The sequence below is a fragment of the Agelaius tricolor genome, unplaced genomic scaffold, assembly GCF_023055355.1.
Source record: "Agelaius tricolor isolate 1412-34295 unplaced genomic scaffold, bAgeTri1.0.p SCAF_61, whole genome shotgun sequence".
Lineage (NCBI taxonomy): Eukaryota > Metazoa > Chordata > Aves > Passeriformes > Icteridae > Agelaius > Agelaius tricolor.
This window is the reverse complement of record NW_027269321.1, coordinates 168,316-187,953: the sequence shown is the minus strand read 5'-3', so window position 1 is coordinate 187,953 and position 19,638 is coordinate 168,316. Positions and strand designations below refer to the sequence as shown.

Genomic DNA, 19,638 nt, shown 5'->3' with positions numbered 1-19,638 from the left:
AGGCATTGGTAAAATTGCTAAAGCAGAGTTTAATTTCGGTACGGATGTTAACAATGCAAAATCAGTAATGTCAAAATGTGATATCTGCTTGAAAAACAACCCAGTGGCTAGACGACAGGCACAGCTAGGAAGAATTCGGATAGGAATAGAGCCAGGAGACTATTGGCAGGTAGATTTTGTAGACTTGCCAAGAACTCGAGGATACAAATACCTGTTAGTGGGGGTTGACACATTCTCTGGCTGGCCAGAAGCCCTTCCCTGTCGCACCAACCAAGCAAAGGAAACAGTAAAGTGGTTACTACAGGAGATTATTCCCAGGTTCGGGGTGCCCCTAGGGTATCATCAGATAGGGGGCCCCATTTCATAGCTACAGTAGTAAGAGAGGTAAGTAGATTGCTGGGGATAACTTGGGACCTCCACACACCGTGGAGACCCCAGTCAAGTGGACAGGTAGAGAGGATGAATCAGACACTAAAGAGGCAAATCAGTAAAATATGCCAAGAAGCCAAATTGCAGTGGCCCCAGGCTTTGCCAATAGCACTGTTGAGGATTCGGATAAAGCCTAGGAGTGGGATGTCAGTCAGTCCTTATGAGATATTGCATGGGAAACCATATGAATCTCCTGAGCCTAACCCTAATGTGCACGTCACAGGAAAGCAGGAAGTGTATAATTATGTTCTGTCTCTCGGGAAAACTTTAGCTCGGCTCCGGAGCATCCTCGTGTGGAATAGACCGCTGACTCTCGAGAACCCAGTTCATAACATACATCCAGGAGACGAGGTGTACATCAAGAACTGGAACGAAGAACCGCTGAAAGAAAAGTGGAGTGGAGCCCACCAGGTACTGCTGACCACCTTTACAGCAGCCAAAGTAGCCGGCATGGACCCCTGGATTCACTATACCCGAGTGAAGAAAATCCATCCTGGATCACGGCCTGTGTAAACTGTGGAACCAACAAGGCTGCAGATAAGATGTGTTTAATCACTTTGAGAATGCTATCAGTAATTGTGCCAATGTTATGGTCATTAATGTCTTTGGGATGTGAAATGCAAAAAGATCAACTAAACACTCTTCATTCTAGAATGAAGAGAGAGGTACAAACAGAAACACAGGTGATAAAGGTTTCTAATGCAGTTTGGGCTAAGAATGTAATGATTGGATTAGTCAAAGCCTTTGCCAAAATGCAAAACACCTGTAGAATACCTGCCTGTCTGCCAATACCAAAGGGCAGCAGGAGACCCAGTAAATTGGGGAATCATAACATCAAAACTACCTGAAATACAAAACAACAAAACAATTGCATGTAAACAGGTACCTGAGTCGAGGCAAGTAGTCAAGGAAACTTGGGAGAAAATAGGAACATGGATGAAACCCATGGGCCAGAAAGACTGTATTCTAAGTGCTGGCACACTAGGAACCCCTATGGGAGAATCAGGAGGCATCACACAATGGCAATGCTATTTGCCACACTATAAAAAGATTACAGAAAATGTTACAGAAACCACTCTGGTATGGAAGTGTGAGGCCAAGGATCAGAAAGATCAGACAGAGCCTTGGGACAGTGTGTGGTCTGTGAGTATCCTTCAAAGATTCCAATGTATGGCAAACACCCCTTGGTGCATTAAGTGGGAAGGCTCCGAGAATGAAACAGATCCAGCAGTAACAAACACTGCCACCAGTAGCAGAACGAGGGCAGACCAAGTAAGTTGGTGGGCATGTAATAAAACTTATGACTGCACTTCTGATGATGCAGAGATAAAGCAGATGCCACCCCTGGCAATAGCCCTACAAACTGGCTGTGCTTGCAGAGGGATCAAACATAAACAAGGCAGAGTGAATTACAAAGCAGTTGTAGGATGTACCAGGAGTACAGTCCGAGGTCCAGGACAATTTGTATGGGCAGCAAGCAATGGCACCTGGACAACACATCTGCCTGTAGATGGGAAAGTAAAGGAAATTACTTTAGGCCTCCCAACCTCATGTCCAATTTGGAAAAAGTCCCCATTTAACGGAAAACATGAACTTGTGCAGATAAGAGCAAGACGAGAAGTTCTAGACAATGAAAATCCAGATGACACTTGGCAAGAACCCTCTGGTGGAGTGAAATTTGGGTGGGCCCGAGAGTCTTTGCTTGGTCCTACAGCAAACTATCAGAGTAGAAGATGCTGTACAAACTTACAGGTCAGGTAGATAGACTGGCAAGAGTCACCCAGGAAGGATTTAAAGAATTAAACGTACAATTACAAGCCAGCACAAAAATGACTTTACAAAATCGATTAGCCTTAGATTTGTTACTCCTGAAAGAGCATGGAGTATGTGGATTTTTAAAGGGACAAGTTGGTCACTGCTGCGTTCACATCCCAAATGTAACTGCAGATGTAGAATATGACATCAATCAGTTGAAACAAAGAGAGCATGAAGCACAAGAAGAGCAAAAGGATTTGACTACGACCTGGCTAGGCAAAATCTTTAAAGGGTTAGGGTGGAATGTGAGTTCATGGATTAAATCTATCATTGAGAGTGTGATAATCTTACTAATTGTATTCTTAGCAATTTGGTTAGTTCACAGCATCTTAAAGGGAGAGATACAGAAGAAAACATCCTGGAACCAGAAGATAATAAAGGCACTGACACGAGATCCACGCCCACCATCTTCTGGTTCTCCAGTGCGTGACAGCATCCACGACAACGTTTACATCAACCATGGACCTGAAGAACGTCAAGAATAAATTGAGAAATAAAGGACTGTATCAAGTGAAAACATTTACACCTATAGAGAAGTGAAAATGCTTTCAAAGGGGGGAGAATGATAGTGGGGCCCTGGAAAAATGTCAAAAATAGACTCTGAAAATGTTAGGCTTTGTGCTTGCCAGATCATGTGAAATTGCACCTGCGTAAGCAGAACATGATAAATGATATAATTGTTAGATGTGATGATTGTTTAGTAATGAAATATAATTATTGTTTAATCATAAGAAGAATCGTGAGAAACTATGTTAGAAGTTTGAGGGGGGCCACGAGAAGCCCATGCTTGGCTGCAATCTATGTATACAATAGAACAATATAAGTTTAATCATTAACATGAAAGTTATATAAGGATAGAATATAAAAACATGTTCATCCCGAACCCATGTCGGAGTCAGATTTGGGTTGGTACCCCTGACACCCAGAGCTCTTCAATAAAAGCACCTGCATATAATCATTCTGGTGATTATGTGTTTCTGAACACTAATATACCCAGTAAAGTGTTAAACCCTTCCCAGTTGCTGTGCATGAGGCTCTATGAATATGCACCAGGCTGATGTAAGGGGAAAGGTATTTCAGGGGATCCCTGAAGGTAACAGGGTGCTCCTGGCTGAGTGCCAAGATGCACCCGGTTTACATCTTCCAAGAACTGTTTAGCATGGCTCTTCCCTGGATCTGCCTTTTTAGAGCATGCAGATTCCTTGGCTGTGGTTTTAGTCCATTCTCTTTATCACCTCCAGGTTTTGGGCCTTGGTGCACTCTGCCTTCAGACGGGGAGTGCTGATAGTTGGCAGATCTGTACAGGTGTCCTCATCCTGTGTGCATTGGATGTTATCCCATCCAAGCAGGCAGTTTAACACAAGCAGCTATTTCACTGAGCCTAATTAACAACAGAAATAAAAACTATAGAACAAAGTTACTTTAAAAAACAGTCCCAGCCCATATTTGATCCCAGTCTGTGTGGTCCTGATCCATATGGTCCCAGTCCCTGGGATCCCAGTCCATACAGTCCCAGTCCATATTTGATCCCACTTCAGGCTATCCTGGTCTGGAGGGTTCTGATTCACAGGATCCCCATCCATGTGATCCCAGTCCAGGTGATCCCAGTCCATATTTGATCCCAGCCCATATGTGATCCCAGCCCATATTTGATCCAAGCCCATATTTGATCCCAGCCCATCTTTGATCCCAGTCTGTGGGGTCCTGCACACACTCCCTGGGTCTGGAATTCCAGTTCCCAGCCAGGAAAAAATGTTCCTGCCCTTGAACTTCCTTCCTATCCCCTCAACAAATTGCAATAAAACTATAAGCAAAGAAAAAATAATTGAAATTAAATAAATTATAATAAAAATAAAATATAAAAATCTCAACTCTTCTTTACAATGATTCAACTCCAACAATGATTCAACTCAAACCAACAATAACTATTACTATAATATTACCAATGCATATAAATAAACAAATTATATATCAAGAAATACCTTTTGAAAATTTTAACTCGATGACTAATGTACTTTAGATAAAATTATCTAAAGAAAGTACCATGCAATCTAACACATCTTAGTTAAACAATTCATATTACAAATATACTAAACACAAAACCAAACACCAGTACAATTTCTCAGACATTTCAACCAAACAATTAAACTTTAATAACATCCTTAAGTACTCTTGAAAAATTAAAATTATTTTTAAAACATTAATTGTGTGCAGGTGGTTTTATTTTGATATTGGTTTTTGGATTGTTTGGGTTAGATGATTTAAAAAATGGGATTTTTATAGGAATTGAATCAGCTGAGAAGGTGGCACTCGGCAAACAGAAATGACTGAAAATGAACGGGACAGAAATCAGTAACTCTGAAAGTTTTATTTGCTATAAAATACAACCCACACACCCAGCCCCACACAATCCCCATCCCACTGCTCCAAATTGAGATCCCACTTCTCCCAATCTCCTTCCAACTCCATCTCAACTTGACAGCTGTGGAATGGAGTGAGTTTGGCCTGGGATTGAGTTTTTTGAGGAAGGAACAAGCAATCTGAGGTGAAATTGAGCCCTTTGGGGTTAAAATTCAGTTATTTCCAGTGGAATTTGAGTGGTTTTGAGGTGACTGTTCCATCCCAATGGACTTTTGGAGGACAGAGAGATGGAGAAGAGAAAAAAATTCAGGCCAAACCAAAGGAGAAGCAGCCAGGAGTGTCCCCAACATGGATCACAGGGAATGTGAGTGACCAGGGCTGTGCCCAAAGTGCCTCCTCCAGTGGGGGATGGAGCTGCAGCAGCGCACGAAGCTCTTCCCGCACTCAGGGCACTCGCAGGGCTTCCGTTACCGGTGCCTCCGTTGGTGTCGGGTCAAGTGAGAGCTCCTGGAGAAGCTCTTCCCACACTGGGGACACTCGTAGGGCCTCTCCCCTGTGTGGATGCGCCGGTGGGTGATGAGGTGGGAGTTGCGCTGGAATCCCTTCCCACAGTCGGGGCATTGGAAGGGCCTCTCCTCTGTGTGAATCCGATAGTGCCGGAGGAGACTGGAGCTGGTCTGAAACCTCTTCCCACACTTGGAGCACTCATAGGGCCTCTCCCCAGTGTGGGTCCTCTGGTGCCTGATCAGGTGGGAGCTCCAGCTGAAGCTCTTCCCACACTCCACACACTCGTAGGGCCGTTCCCCAGTGTGGATCCTCTGGTGCACGATCAGCTCGGAGTTCCACCTGAAGCTCTTCCCACACTCCATGCACGTGTGGGGCTTCTCCCCATCATGGAGCAGCTCATGGAGCACCAGCTCCGAGCTCTGGCTCCATCTCCGGCCGCCTTCCCGGCCCAGGCTGGCTCTTTCCCCCTCACATCCCCGCCATCTGCGTTTGCAGCCCCTCCTCGTGCGGCATCTCCGGGCCTTTTCCTCCCCGTTGGCTTCCTGCGCCGTGGAGCCGCTCAAAACGGCCTCTGCCACCAGGTTCTGCCGCGGGCATTTGTCCTCCCTGCTCTCCATGCTCAGCTCCTGCTCTGGGCGAGGAAGGACAAGGACAGCATGGCATTTGCCTCCGTGCCACAGGCAAGGGCAACGAGATCCCCCCAGGGCTGTGCTGCAGCCGGGGGCCCTGCTGGGCTGGGAGATGGAGCAGCACAGAGGGGAAAGGGGCACTGACTTCCTCCTCACCTGCCTCAGTGTCCCAGAGCATCTTCCTCTTCCTCACAGCCTCCCAGGGGTTGGCAATGTGAAATCCTGGTTTGGAGAAAACAAGGGATGAGCACCTGGAGTTTGAAGGTCCCCCCACCCAAGTCCATCTCTACAAGTCACCGGCCATCTGGGCTCCAGAAAACCCTCCCAAACACCAAGATTCAGCCCTGAAAAAGCCTTCCAGGAGTTCCCCATCCCTGGTCCCTCCCCTCTGGTGTTCGGGAGTTCCCCCCTGTCCCAGCTGCTGGGGTCAAACTTGGATTGGGGGTCCCCCTTCTCCTGGGTGCCCGCCCTGCCCAGGCTGCTGGCAGTGCCAGCAATGCTAAAAAGCTCCCCCCTCTTGGCTCTCCCCATTTCGGGATGCCGGGGCTGTTTGGGCTCCCGGGCTCCCTTCTCCCCTCATTCTCTGCTCTGGGCTGCAGCGGCTCCAAGGAGTCCCCCCTGCCCCTCTCCAGGCTCTTGAGGCTCCCGCCAATGGCGGCACTCCCCCCTCTCTGGCCTCCCCACTTTGGCCTCCTGGGGGACACAGGGCTCTGCTCCTCCAGGCTGCCTCTGCCGGCAGCCGCCACCGCCACCCCCCGATGTCCCCCCGATGTCTCCCCAAGGGGCCTTTTCCGCTCAGCCTTCGACTTCTTCATTCTCCAAACATCCCCTCAAAAACCCAACCCAGGGACCCCCCGGGATATCCGGGCCGGGCTCCCCCTCCCCGCTCACCGGAGCCATGGGGGGGGCGATGATCCCACAGGTGGGGGCTGCGAATTCAGGCAGGGATCGAGACCGCGTGGTTCGAAAAGCTCAACCTTGATCCGCCTTTGTCCCTCCTCTTCCTCTTCCTCCCATCGTCCTCTTCCATCCCCCCTCCAGCTCCTCTGTTATCCCCACCGGCTTCTCAACTTCCATCCCTGCCCTTCCATCCCTTCTCCTCCTCCCTAACCCCACCTCCTTCTCCTCCTTCCATCGCTGCTCTCTCTCCGCCTTCATCCCTCCCCTTCCATTCCTTCTCCCCCTCCTGCCCCCTTACCCCGCCTCCTCCTCCCCCTCCATCCCTGCCCTTCCCTCCCTCCTCCTCCTCCCCCAGCAGCAGCCACACCCTCGGTGCCCCGTTCCCGCAGCCCTCGCAGCCCGCGGCAGCAGCGGCCATGGAGCCGGGCCAGGTCGGCATGGGCAGCGCGGGGCTCTCGGCTGCTCCCAGCCGCTGCGGGCGGGGGGAACCCGGCCCGGGCCAAAGGAGAGGCAAACTGGGCAAACTGGGGGCTGCACATCCAAACTGGGCCTTGCTGGGGACCCTGCCTGGCCACTGCCAGCCCTTGGGGCTCCTCTCGGCACATCCGCCAGGGGGGAACGCACACAGGCCTGGGGGATCCCAGCAGTGGCAGCACTGCCAGGGACTGGGCTGCACTGGGACCGTACTGGGACTGACTGGGGCTGTACTGGCTTTGTACTGACATCATACTGGGATCATACTGGGATTATACTGCCATACCAGGGCAGATTGTGATCACACTGATGGAGAGTGGAATCATACTGGGAGTGAGCAGGAGTCTGCAGGAGGCAATTGAGAGCCTGTTAGGGGCAAAGGGGATATACTGGGAGTGACTGGGATTATGCTGAGGGTGACTGGGAGTAGCTGTGAGCAACTGGGATCATGGTAGGAGCAACTGGGAGGAACTGGGTGATTGGAAACTGTGGCGCTTATACTGGCGTGAACTGGGATCATGCTGGAGCTGACTGGGATCATTCTGGCAGTGAGTGCCACTACACTGAGGCTGACTGGGAGTGCTTGGGAGCAAATGGGATCATACTGGAAGGAACTGGAAAGATGCTGGAGGGAACTGGGCTACACTGGGACATACTGGGAGTGACTGGAACAAAAGTGAAGGTGAAAGAGAGAAACTGGAACCATGTAGAGCAAAACTGGTTCATACTGGCAGGGACTGGGAGCACACTGGGGCCATATTTGGATCATACTGGGAGGGACTGGACTAATACTGGGAGGATCTGAGAGTGACTGGGAACACACCCTGCACATCATCCCCCAGACTGGGCCTGACTGGGAGCAACTGGGAGCACGCTGGCAGCAAATGGCATCATACTGGGACTGACTGGGCTGATCTAGGAAGCAACTGGAACCATGCTGGAGGCAGCTGGGACCATACTGGGAGAGATTGGAAGCAACTGGGATTATACTGGGACCACACTGGCAGGGCTGGCATGTGACTGGAATAAAACTGGAGCTTACTGGGATCATATTGGGGTTGAAAGGGAGCGACTGGGATCACACTTTGGGCTACTGGGAGCAGCTGAGGGAAACTGGGATGATGCTGCAAGCAAACTGGAGGAACTGGGAAGGACTAGATGCATGCTGGGGGCAACTGGGATATACTGGGCATGACTGGGGGATCATACTGGGATAACTGACACCTTACTGGGGCCACTGGCAGTGCCTGGAAATGACTGCAGACATACTGGGGGCAACTGGGATATACTGGGATTGTCTGGAACCATACTTGGGGCACTGGAACCACACTGGGAACAACTGGGACCATGCTGGGGAGAACTGGGACCATGCTGGGGGCAACTGGGAGTGAGTGGGACCATGCTGGGAGGGACTGGGATCATCTGGGGAGGGACTGGGACTAGAGCAGGGGACACTGGGTTCAACTGGGACCATCCTGGGAGTGTCTGTAACCATAGGGGAGTGATGGAAGCACACTGGGAACAGCTGGGCCCATGCTGGGAGCAACTGGGATCCCACTGGGGGCACTGGCATCAGACTGGGAGTGACTGGGAGCAACTGGGATTAGACTGCAAGGGACTGGGATCATACTGGGAGTGGCTACACTCATACTGGGATTATACTGGGTGTGAATGGAACCTGACTGGGGCTTACTGGGAGCTACTGGGCCCATGTTGGGAGGAAAATGTGACACACTGGGAGCAACTGGGATCGGCTGGAAGGTTCTGGAACCATGCTGAGAGGACTGAGACTACAACTGGGGCAACTGGGATCATCCTGGGAGCAACTGGGGCCACCCTTTGAGCAACAGATGGAAACTGGGATGATGCTAGAGGAAACTGGGAGGAACTGGGAAAGACTGGGATCATTCTGAGGTAACTGAAACATACTGGGAGTGTCTCTAACCATCCTGGGGGCACTGGAACCACACTGGGAACAGCTGGGATCATGCTGGGAGCAACTGGGACGATGCTGGGGGAAACTGAATCTGCCCTGGAGGCAACTGGGCACGACTGGGACCCTGCTGGGAGGGACTGGGACTATTCTTGGGGCAACTGGGATCATCATGGGAGGAACTGGGAACCTCTGGAATTATGCTGGGAGCAACTGGGATCACACTGGGATCCCAGTGAGAGCAGCTGAGTCCATGCTGGGTTACACTGGGATCTCATTGAGAGCGACTGGAATCACACTGGGATTGACTGGTTTTGTGGATTTTGGGGGTTTGGATTTTGGGGGATTTTCTTGGCATTTTGAGGGGGAGTATTTCTGGGGGAGTTTGGGGGTTTATTGAATTTTTTTGTGGCTCTTTTTGAATTTTGGGGGTTTTACTGGGATTTTGTTGGGATTTTTTGGGATTCTCAGAAATTCCTGGGGTTTTATTGGGATTTTTAGGAGATTTTGGGGCATTTTATTGGAATTGTGGTGGCATTCAGAGGGATTAATTGGGGATTTGGGGTTATGAGGATTTTTGGTGGGATTTGGGGGGGTTTGGGTGTTGCCAGGATTTCTTTGCATCTTGGGGGAGATTTTGTGGGACTTTTTCTGGTTTTCGGGACACCTTTGGGGGATTGGTGGAGTTTAATCAGGATTTTTGGGGTTTTTGGGATTCCAAAGGATTTTGTGGGCTTTTATTGGGATTCTAGGGTGTTCTAATGGGATTTTGAGAGATTTAATTGGGATTTTGTGGGTTTTATTGGGACTTTTGGGGCTTTTAAGGAGATTTTGGTGCCTCTCAGCCCTTCCCCACACCCAGGGAATGCCCCAAAGCCCCCCTAAAATTCCACTAAAACCCCACAAAATCCCCAAAAATTACAAGATAACCCTCAAAAACCCCAGAGAATCACCAAACATCCCCGTGGAACTCACCAAAATTTAAAAAACTCCCCAATTTTTCAATAAATCCTTCCCCAAAAAACCTACACAACCCCAACAAAACACCAAAAATCCAAAACACCCCAAATCAACAAAACCCCCCAAAATCACATAACCATCTCAAACCCCAACAATTCTCCCCCAAACCCCCAATAATCCCTCCTAAACTCCCAACAAAATCCCAAAAAAGCCCAAAAAAGCCACCCCGAAATCCCCAAAACCCCTCTCAGAACCCCAAAGTCCCCACAAACCCCCCCAGACTCAGTGGGGCCGTCCTGGATCAGGGGGCACCGGCCGGTGGAAAGGAGCCACTGCAGGGGGCCCTGGGAGCTTTTTGGGGAGGGGGCACCATGGGAGACCCCCCAAAAACGGGGGGGGGAACCCCTGCTGTGCCCCCTCCCCCCAAAACCCCCAGACCCCGGTTCAGGGTGGGCCTGGGACCCCCGGGGACCCCCAAATCTCCCCCAGAACCCCCAGAGCCCCCCAAAGGTTTGCCCAGGACCCCCCTGAGAGCCCCCAGACCCCAATGGGGCCCAGCCCAGGATGTCCCCTGAGACCCCCCCAGACCCTTCCCAAGACCCCACCCAGGACCCTCCAGACCCCTCCCCAAACCCATCTCAGGCTCCCCCAGCCCCTCCCCAGATCGCGCCGGGACCTCTCCCCAAAACTCCCCAAATCCCCCCCCCCCCACCAGACCCTCTCCCAAAACCCTTCCAGACCCCCCAAAGCCCCTCCCCAAACCTCCAAAACCCTCCAGGACACCCTCAGGACCCCCCAGAGCCCTCCCCAAATTCCCCCAGGCCCATCCCAACACCCCCAGACCCTCCCAAGACCTTCCTACGACCCCTCCTCAAAACCCCCCCAGACCCTCCCACGACCCCCTCCCCCTCCCGAGACCCCTCTTAGGACCCATCCGCACCCCCCAGGTGCCCCCCAAACCCCCGGACCCCTCCCCAAAGCCCCCCCGCCCCCCGATCCCCTCTCAGGCCCCTCCCGCTCCTGTCCCGAGCCCGGGGGGTCCCGGCGGCGGCGGGGAAGGGGGCGCCGCTTCCGGTCGCCTCTGATTGGCTGGGACGGCGTGGGGAGGCGGGCCTTGCTGGGGGATCCGCGCCGTGATTGGTTAGTTCAGTACTGTCAAGGCTGGCTAACCTGGGCCTCTGGTGGCTGCGCCTGCAACAGTGGGGCTGGGTTCTTTCCTTCCCATGGAGATCCCTGGGACACTGTGGGGACCTCATGGAACCAAGGGGATCATTGTGGCACCACTGGAGCCCAGGGAACCAAGGGGATCATTGTGGCCCCACAGGAGCCCATGGAACCAAGGGGATCATTGTGGCACCACTGGAGCCCAGGGAACCAAGGGGCCATGGTGACACAGAGGGGCTCCATGGACCCAGAGACCATTGTGGCTCTGTGGGGCCTGATGGAACCATGGAGACCATTCCAACCTTCAGGGCCTGGTGTCACCAAGGGGGCATTATGACACCTCAGGGCCCCATGGAAGCAAGGGACCATTGGGACACTGTGGGACCCCATGGAACCCAGGGAACATGGAACAGCTCTGGCTGGCTTGGCCTCCCAGGGGCCACCTGACAGCTCTGGCTGATCTTGGCATGTCAAGGACTGCCTCTCATCAGCTCCTGGAACACTGGGGCTCTGTGCTTTCCTTGCTATGGAAAAGAGCTGTCTGACTTTTCAGATGCCCATTGCCAAAACGGGTACTCTCCCTAAAATAATTTCCTCTATGCAAGGGTATCTCACAAAACAAAACCTGCCAGCTCTGGCTGGCCTTGGCCTCTGGTGGTCACCTCTCATCTGCCCCTGAAACACTGGGGCTCTGTTCCTTCATTCCTATGGAAAAGAACCAGCCTTCTTGTCCAGGGACCATGGCCAAAATTAGAATTTGGCCTCCCAAATTCTGTATATCCAAGGATTGCTCCCAGACAAAAGTAGCCAGGACAGACAGGTCGAGCTGGCCCTGTCCTCTGGTGATTTCTTTAGACTCTGAGCTGAATGTTTTCATTTGGAAACACCTTGGAGAGGGCCCAGAGATGTCCCAAGGAGGGGTTTGGAGGCCTTGGGCCCATGAGCACTGTATAGGGACAAAGGAGCTCTGTGCTCAGTGGGGTGGAGCCTGAGGACAGTGGAGCAGAGCCATGAGAGTGTTTAAAGAGCGATTTCAGGGCTGGTGGATCCTTTTGACATAGCGGAAAACAGCCAGAGAGAGAAAGAATCAACGCCAAGGGCAGCTGGGGAGGCCCAGAGTGGCTGCAGGAGAAAGGAATTTCCCTGTCAGGGCAGGGCTGTGGTGCAGCACGTCCCCAGCAGGAGCCTGGAGCAGCCCCAGGCTTTGTGTGGGCAGGCAGGGGCAGGCAGGAGGCAGAGCTGTCAGCAAAGGAAGGGCCCAGCCAGGTGGGGCAGCCGGGGGATGCCCAGAGCCTGCAGGGACAGAGGCCAGGGCAGGGACACCGTGGGACAGCCTGGGCTGCACAGGGCACAGGGATGGGCAGCAGCTGCAAGACAGCCCTGACAGAGCCAACCTGGGCAGCGCTTTGGCCATGGCTGCTGGCCCTGGGCCTGAGCCAGGAGGGGACAAGTGACCCTTGCAGGCCTGGGGCCTCATTGCCTCCTTGTCCCTGCTCAGCAGCCTGGCAGGGGCTGCCCCACACTCCTGCCCTTGGCATTGCCCATCCCCACATGCCAGGGCCCATCCCGGGAAGAGCCCTGAGCAAGGAGGGAGGGACAGGATCTGCCTGGCCAGGCCCTGGGGCTCAGGCCTTGGCCCTTTGCATTCCTGAAACAAATCCAGGTTTGCTCAGCACCAGAGACACCTTTGCCTTGTTTGTCCCCAGCTGCCATCAGTGCCTCCAGTGTTCTGCTCTCCCTGGAACCCGGGGACACTTTCTCTGTCCTGTCCCTCACAGGGATTTCCTTAAAGTACAAGAAACTTCAGTATTTCAATCTCACTGTGAGCTCTTGAGAAGTCTTTGAGCCCACTCTGAGGGACTGGGTGTGATGCAAAGAGCAGCAAAGGCCCAGAGGGTGATTAAAGTCCTTGTGCTGTGTCTGTGCTGCTGAGCTGGGCCGGGCTCCTGGCCCAGAGGCAGCTCCTGGCAAGGGCAGCAGAGCTGCAGAGAGACAGCTCTGGCCAGGAGCAGCTCCTGTGCACAGCCCAGCAGGGCTGGGGCACTGCCAGGGCCCCTCAGGGACACGAGCAGGGCACAGACAGAGCTCACAGGGGCTCAGCACTGGCCGGGGCTGTGGGATGTCCCCGCGGGGGCTGTGTCACAGCAGCACCTCTGGGGCTGTGTCCCAGAGCCGCAGAGCAGCTGGGATAGCAGCAAGGGGCTGTGTGACAGCACAGAGTGGGCTGTGTGACAGCACTGAGGGGGTTGTGACATCACAGAGCTAGCTGTGACATCACAGAAGGCGGCTCTGTGACATCACAATGTGGGTTGTGACCCAGAGTCACAGAGCAGCTGTGTGATGCCACAGAGAAGGCTGTCACATCACAGGGGGACTGTGACACCACAAATGTGCTGTGTGACATCACATAGCAGCTGAATGACATCATATGGAGGTTGTGTGACCTAACAGAGTGATTGTGTGACATCACAGGGACAGTGTGACATCACAGGGGCAGTGTGACATCACAGGGACAGTGTGACATCACAGGGGCTGTGTGACATCCCGGGGGCTGTATGAGGTCCCTGGGGAGGTCACTCTGCCCCGGCCCCCTCACAGCTCCCCCCAGAGCAGTCCAACCCTGCTCGTGCACAGCGGGGTCCCCTGTCCCCCCGGGTCCCCCCGTCCCCGGCCCCGCAGCCTCCCCCAGAGGATGTTCCACGAGATCGACCCCAGAGCCTGACACGGGGACACGGGGCCGGGGCCCTGGGGGTGGCACAGGGGGACAGGGACCCCCCGGCAGCGTCCCCGTGTCCCCAGGGCCAGAGCCTGGGCCAGGGCTCCTTCACCCTCTTATAGATAAATATCATAATATTGGCTTTTTGCAAATATTAAAATGGATTTTATATGTGTGGTGTTAAAATAACCTTGTTCTAAAGATATAGTTTTTATTTCTGTTGTTAATTGAGCTTAGACATAGTAGTGAAATAGCTGATAGAAGTGTCCTTGTGTTAAACTGCCTGCTTGGATGGGATAACATCCAATGCACCCAGGATGAGGACACCTGTACAGATCTGCCAACTATCAGCACTCCCCGTCTGAAGGCAGAGTGCACCAAGGCCCAAAACCTGGAGGTGATAAAGAGAAGGAGCCAAAACCACAGCCAAGAAACACACATGCTCTGAAAAGGCAGACCCAAGGAGGGGCCATGTAAAATCATTCCTGGAATATGTAAAGTAGTTTATGGATATGCATGAGGCTCTATGAATATGCACCAGGCTGATGTAAGGGGAAAGGTATTTCAGGGGATCCCCAAAGGTAACAGGGTGCTCCTGGCTGAGTGCCAGGAGGCACCCGGCCGTAATAACCTTTGCTCCATGGTCCTGGTCTCCCATTGTCCCTTGTTAAACTTTGTGCATTTTCACAGGAGAGTGAACGTGTTTTTCACAAATGGAATCTCAAGGGAACAAGGGTCAGTTGTTAAGCCAAGGCTCTGCTTTGACTAAGTGGGGCCTCATGGGACACAGGTGCCACTGGGACATTGCCAGCTCTTGTGGAACCCAGTGTCCACTGTGACACAGCAGAACCTCATGGAAACATGGGGGCCACTGTGACGCAATGGAATCCCATGGAAGCAAGTGTCAGTTGTGAACGCAGCAGGGCCTCACAGAACCCAGGGGCAACGGGGACCGTGCTGTGGCTCGTGGGAGCAAGGGGCCATTGTGACCCAGCGGGGCCTCCTGGAACCCAGGAGAACATTGTGGGCCCATGGATCCTCATAGAAGCACGGCCCCATTGTGACAAAGTGCAGCATCACAATGGTCTCCTGGGTTCCATGAGTCCTCGCTGTGTTTAGAATTGACACTTGGTTCCCCAAGATTCCATGGCTCCATCCCTCTGCTCTCCTGTGATTTGAGGCTGTGCTGTGTCACAATGGACACTTGCTTCCTCCAAGGCTGCAGATGTCCCAGTGGCACTGGGCTTCCATGAGGCCACGCTTTGTCACAATGGGGCCTTGCTTCCATGAGATTCCATTGTCCCACAATGGTCTCCTGGGTGCCACAAGGCCTGCCTTTGTCACAGTGGAACCTTGCTTGCACCAGCCCTGGCAATGTCCCAGTGGCACAGGGGTTCCATGAGACCCTGCCGTGTCACAATGGGCCCTTGGTTCCATCAGGTTCCATTGTGTCCCAGGGCTCTCCTAGGTCCCATGAGGCCTTGGTCTGACACAGTGGTGTCTTGTTCCTACCAGGCCTGACAATGTCCCAGTGGCACCTGTGTCCCATGAGGCCCCACTTGATCAAAGCAGAGCCTTGCTCCCATGAGATTCCACTGTGTCACAATGTTCTGCTTGGTTTCATGGGAACCTGATGTGTTGACAATTGATCCTTGGATCCTAGAGATTCCATTGCATCACAGCTGTGTCCTTGGTTCCATGAGGCCCAGCTTTGTCACAGTGGAGCCTTTGTGCCATTAGTTTCCATGGTGCCACAATGGTCTCCAGCATTCCATGAGTGGACCCTTGAATCCATGAGTTCCCATTCCATCAGGATGATCTCTTGCATTCCATGAGGCCCTGCTGTGTCACTAAGGAGCCTTTGCTCCATGTGTTCCCTTTGGGACACCATGGTCTCCAGTGCTCCATGAGGCTGAGCCATGAAACTCTGGGCTCTTGGTTCCATGAGATCCCAGCACGGTGTCACCATGGTCTCCTGGGTCCTGTAACAATTCACACTTGGTTCCATGAGATCCCACCACTGTGTCACCATGGTCTCCTGGGTCCCATGAGGGCCCCTCTCTGTGTCACAGTGTTTGCCTTGGTTTCCTGAGAAACTGATGTGTTGACAGCTGACCCTTGGCTCCTTGAGATTCCATTGCATCCCAGCGGTGTCCTTGGTTTCATAAAGCCCAGGTTTGTCACAAGGGAGCCGTGGTTTCAGGATATTCCATGGTGACACAAGGGTCTCACCACTCTCTGAGGCTGCACCGTGAAACAGTGGACACCTGGTTCCATGAGATTCCGTGGGGTAACAGTCAATTCTTTTGCTTCTTTTCTGCCAAGGTCGGGATGAAATCCCAAGAGAGCATTTCTTGTTTGGACTCAGGTGTTCATTAGCTCTTGTCTCTAGAACAGTCTCACAAGCTGTGAGTTCTGCAGCACTTCGCTAACAAGGTAAAAATGGAGCCCCATCTCTCTCTCTGCAAGGTCTTTTGAGGATAAACTGTCCAATTAAGAAATGACACCGAAATTATTTTTACTTTTAACCCAATAACCAAGCACCCGTGCCCAACATAAGGGACGAGGAGGAGGAGGAGGAGAAGGAGAAGGAGGAGAAGGAGAAGGAGGAGAAGGAGAAGGAGAAGGAGAAGAAGGAGAAGGAGAAGAAGGAGAAGAAGAAGAAGAAGAAGAAGAAGAAGAAGGATCAGCCTCCACCCTAAAACCTCCATCTTGCTTTATATATATTACTATATTCAAAAACCTTAAACTCCAAGTTGTCCACCATGTGATATTACACCCTTCTATTCAAACGCCACACCCATAAACCCAGTTCTATCATTCCATTTTGGAAGCCTTCTCCACAGCCTCAGGCCAAATGCAGTGTTCTCTTGGGGGTCAGTGTCTGTCAGCTCAGAAAGTCCAAAATTCTCAGCAGCCCGGGTTCCAACAGGTAACAGTGTTCTCCTGTGTTCCAGTAGGTTCCATTAGGCCTGGCTCTGTCATGGACACCTGGTTCCATGGATTCCATGGGGTGACAATGTTCTCCAGTGTCACCATGGACACCTGGTTCCATGGATTCCATGGGGTGACAATGTTCTCCAGTGTCACCATGGACACCTGGTTCCATGGGATTCCATTGGGTGACAATGTTCTCCAGTGCCACCATGGACACCTGGTTCCATGGATTCCATGGGGTGACAATGTTCTCCAGTGTCACCATGGACACCTGGTTCCATGGATTCCATGGGGTGACAATGTTCTCCAGTGTTCCATCAGGCCCGGCTCTGTCCCCATGGACACTCGGTTCCATGGGCAGTGTCCGTGTCCCAGTGGCACCTGTGTTCCATGGCACCCCTGTCTGACCAGGGACAGTTTGTTCCAGGACATTCCATGGAGTCCCAGCGGTCACTTGGGTTCCATGCAGGTGCCTGGGCAGCGGGAGCTCAGCCCAAATATCCTGGGGGTCCCTGGGCTGGTGTTTGTTGGGGGGAACCTTTGGATCTTGCAGGGCTCCAAAGCTGAGCCGCGGATGCCCCTTGGGACAGAGTGGAGCATCATGGAAGCCAGGAGACCCTGATGGAGCCAGGAGACCCTGATGGAGCCAGGAGACCCTGATGGAAGCCAGGAGAGCCTGATGGAAGCCAGGAGACCCTGATGGAGCCAGGAGACCCTGATGGAGCCAGGAGAGCCTGATGGAGCCAGGAGACCCTAATGGAGCCAGGAGAGCCTGATGGAGCCAGGAGACCCTGATGGAACCAGGAGAGCCTGATGGAAACCAGGAGACCCTGATGGAGCCAGGAGACCCTGATGGAGCCAAGGCTGCAGCGGGACCCAGAGGGACCTCACGGGAGCCAGGAGAGCGTTGTGAGGCTGTGGAACAATGTGGCACCGAGGTTTCACTGGGGCTTGGCAGAAGCTCCTGGAGACCAGGAAGCGCTGGGAGCCTCCGGAATCAGCGTCTGCAGGAGGATTTTCTGCTCCCTCCTGGGATGCTGGTGGACAATAAAGCCTGAGGCAGCCTCCCAAGGGTCCGGCTGTGCCACCAGCGGGGGCCACATCTGGGGGGACGCCCGGCCAGCCCTGGCCCTGCTGCTCCTCCTGGCCGGGCCTGGAGCTGCTGGGAGCCCGGGCTGGGGGAATCCTCAGGGCTGTGCAAGGAAAGGTTCAGCACAAGCAGCCCTGGAGCGAGATGTGTAGTGTGAAACACGCCAATCACTTGATTTTGAAATTTTTAAAGTTCATTAGTAATAAAATGGTTATAAAAATAGCAATACAATTAGAGAAATAATAATTTGGACAATTTGAATTAGGACAATATGAGACAATAGAGAAAAAGGGTAATGGAGGTCCGGGTACCTTTTTCTGGGCAGCACGAGCCTGAAAAGGGACACCCGTTAACAAAGGATTAATCCTTAAAATCAACAGCCTGTTGCATATTCATACACTTCATCCATGATGCATAAATTCCATTCAAACACAGGATTCTGTCTGGGCAGTGCCACCTTCTTCCTCTGAATCCTAACAGCGCCTTCGAGGCGGGAAGAAGTTCATTTCTTCTGATAAGAGGGCAATAAATTCTTTTTCTCTGAAAGATTTAGGTATCCTGTGGCTGCTATCTCAGTGCGAGTCCTTTCTTTAAAGCAAGAATCCTACATAGCATCGTTTCTATTTTAACATTTTATAACCTAAAACTATATTTAACACAGTACTTAAGAGAATTAATACACCAGACATATAATATTTATATATATATATAATATATAATATATATAATATATATAATATACAATATATAATATATGATTTTTAATATATGTAATATATAATATATAATGTATAATATATATAATATATAATATATAAAATATATATTATATATTATTATACATTATATATTTTATATATGTCATATTATTATATTATATAATATATATTATATTATATATAACATATATAATATTATATATAATATATTTTATATATATAGATATATATAATATTATCCATAATTCATTATATATAATATATAATATATAATAATATATAATATATAACCATATTATATATAATATATATTATATATATAATATATATATAATATATATAATATATACATATACATATACATACATAAACATATATATATATATAAAAAAAATATTCTAACACCAGACATATAATATTCATTTTAATATTTGCGAAAAGCCAATCATAAAATACATGCATTTTTCCCATGCAGGCAAAGCCAGCGAGGCAGCAGAGCAAGAGAGAGAGCAGAGCCAGCGACACAACAAACGCACCGAGAGCGAGAGAGCAAGTTTGAACAGAGCTTGCAAAGGGCAAAATCAGCTCAGACCAGCTTAGACTGAAGAACAAGGAGCACCAGGCATGGGCTGATGCTCCAGGTAAAAAGTTCCAGCGTGAGGAGGACGACAGAAGCCTTCATCAAAAGAGCACCAGAAGACTGAGGGCCGCCACAGGAGGAACGGACGCAGGCGCTGAAGCCACACACGGCTGTAAAACCGGGACACAGCTTTATGCAAATGTGAGTATGCTAATGAAGTGCTGTAATTGTGACTTTTAAATGGAGCTGAAGGCTAAAGGAGACCGAGTGGGTTTTTGCCAGAGAGATCCCCCTCGCTCCCAGCGCTGGGTACACAAATCCCTGCTCTGTCTGACTGCAGAGTTTGATTTCCTCGCCCAGTTTGTCCCACTCCCCCTTTCCCTGCCCTCTCCTCCCCTCTCCCAGTCCCATTTATGGGATTTGG

General features: G+C 51.4%; 1 protein-coding gene and 1 pseudogene across 1 annotated transcript in view; one reads left to right on the top strand and one right to left on the bottom strand.

Moving 5' to 3' along the window:
* Nucleotides 1-6,836, bottom strand: part of LOC139605206 (zinc finger protein 551-like) — a 390,584-nt gene extending 383,748 nt beyond the window's left edge. The window contains 2 exon segments of the mRNA XM_071456548.1: nt 5,898-5,963; nt 6,633-6,836. The gene's annotated coding sequence lies outside the window, so the exon portion shown is untranslated.
* The window catches only part of LOC139605193 (zinc finger protein 271-like), a 98,776-nt pseudogene that overhangs the window by 43,119 nt on the left and 36,019 nt on the right, over nt 1-19,638 (top strand).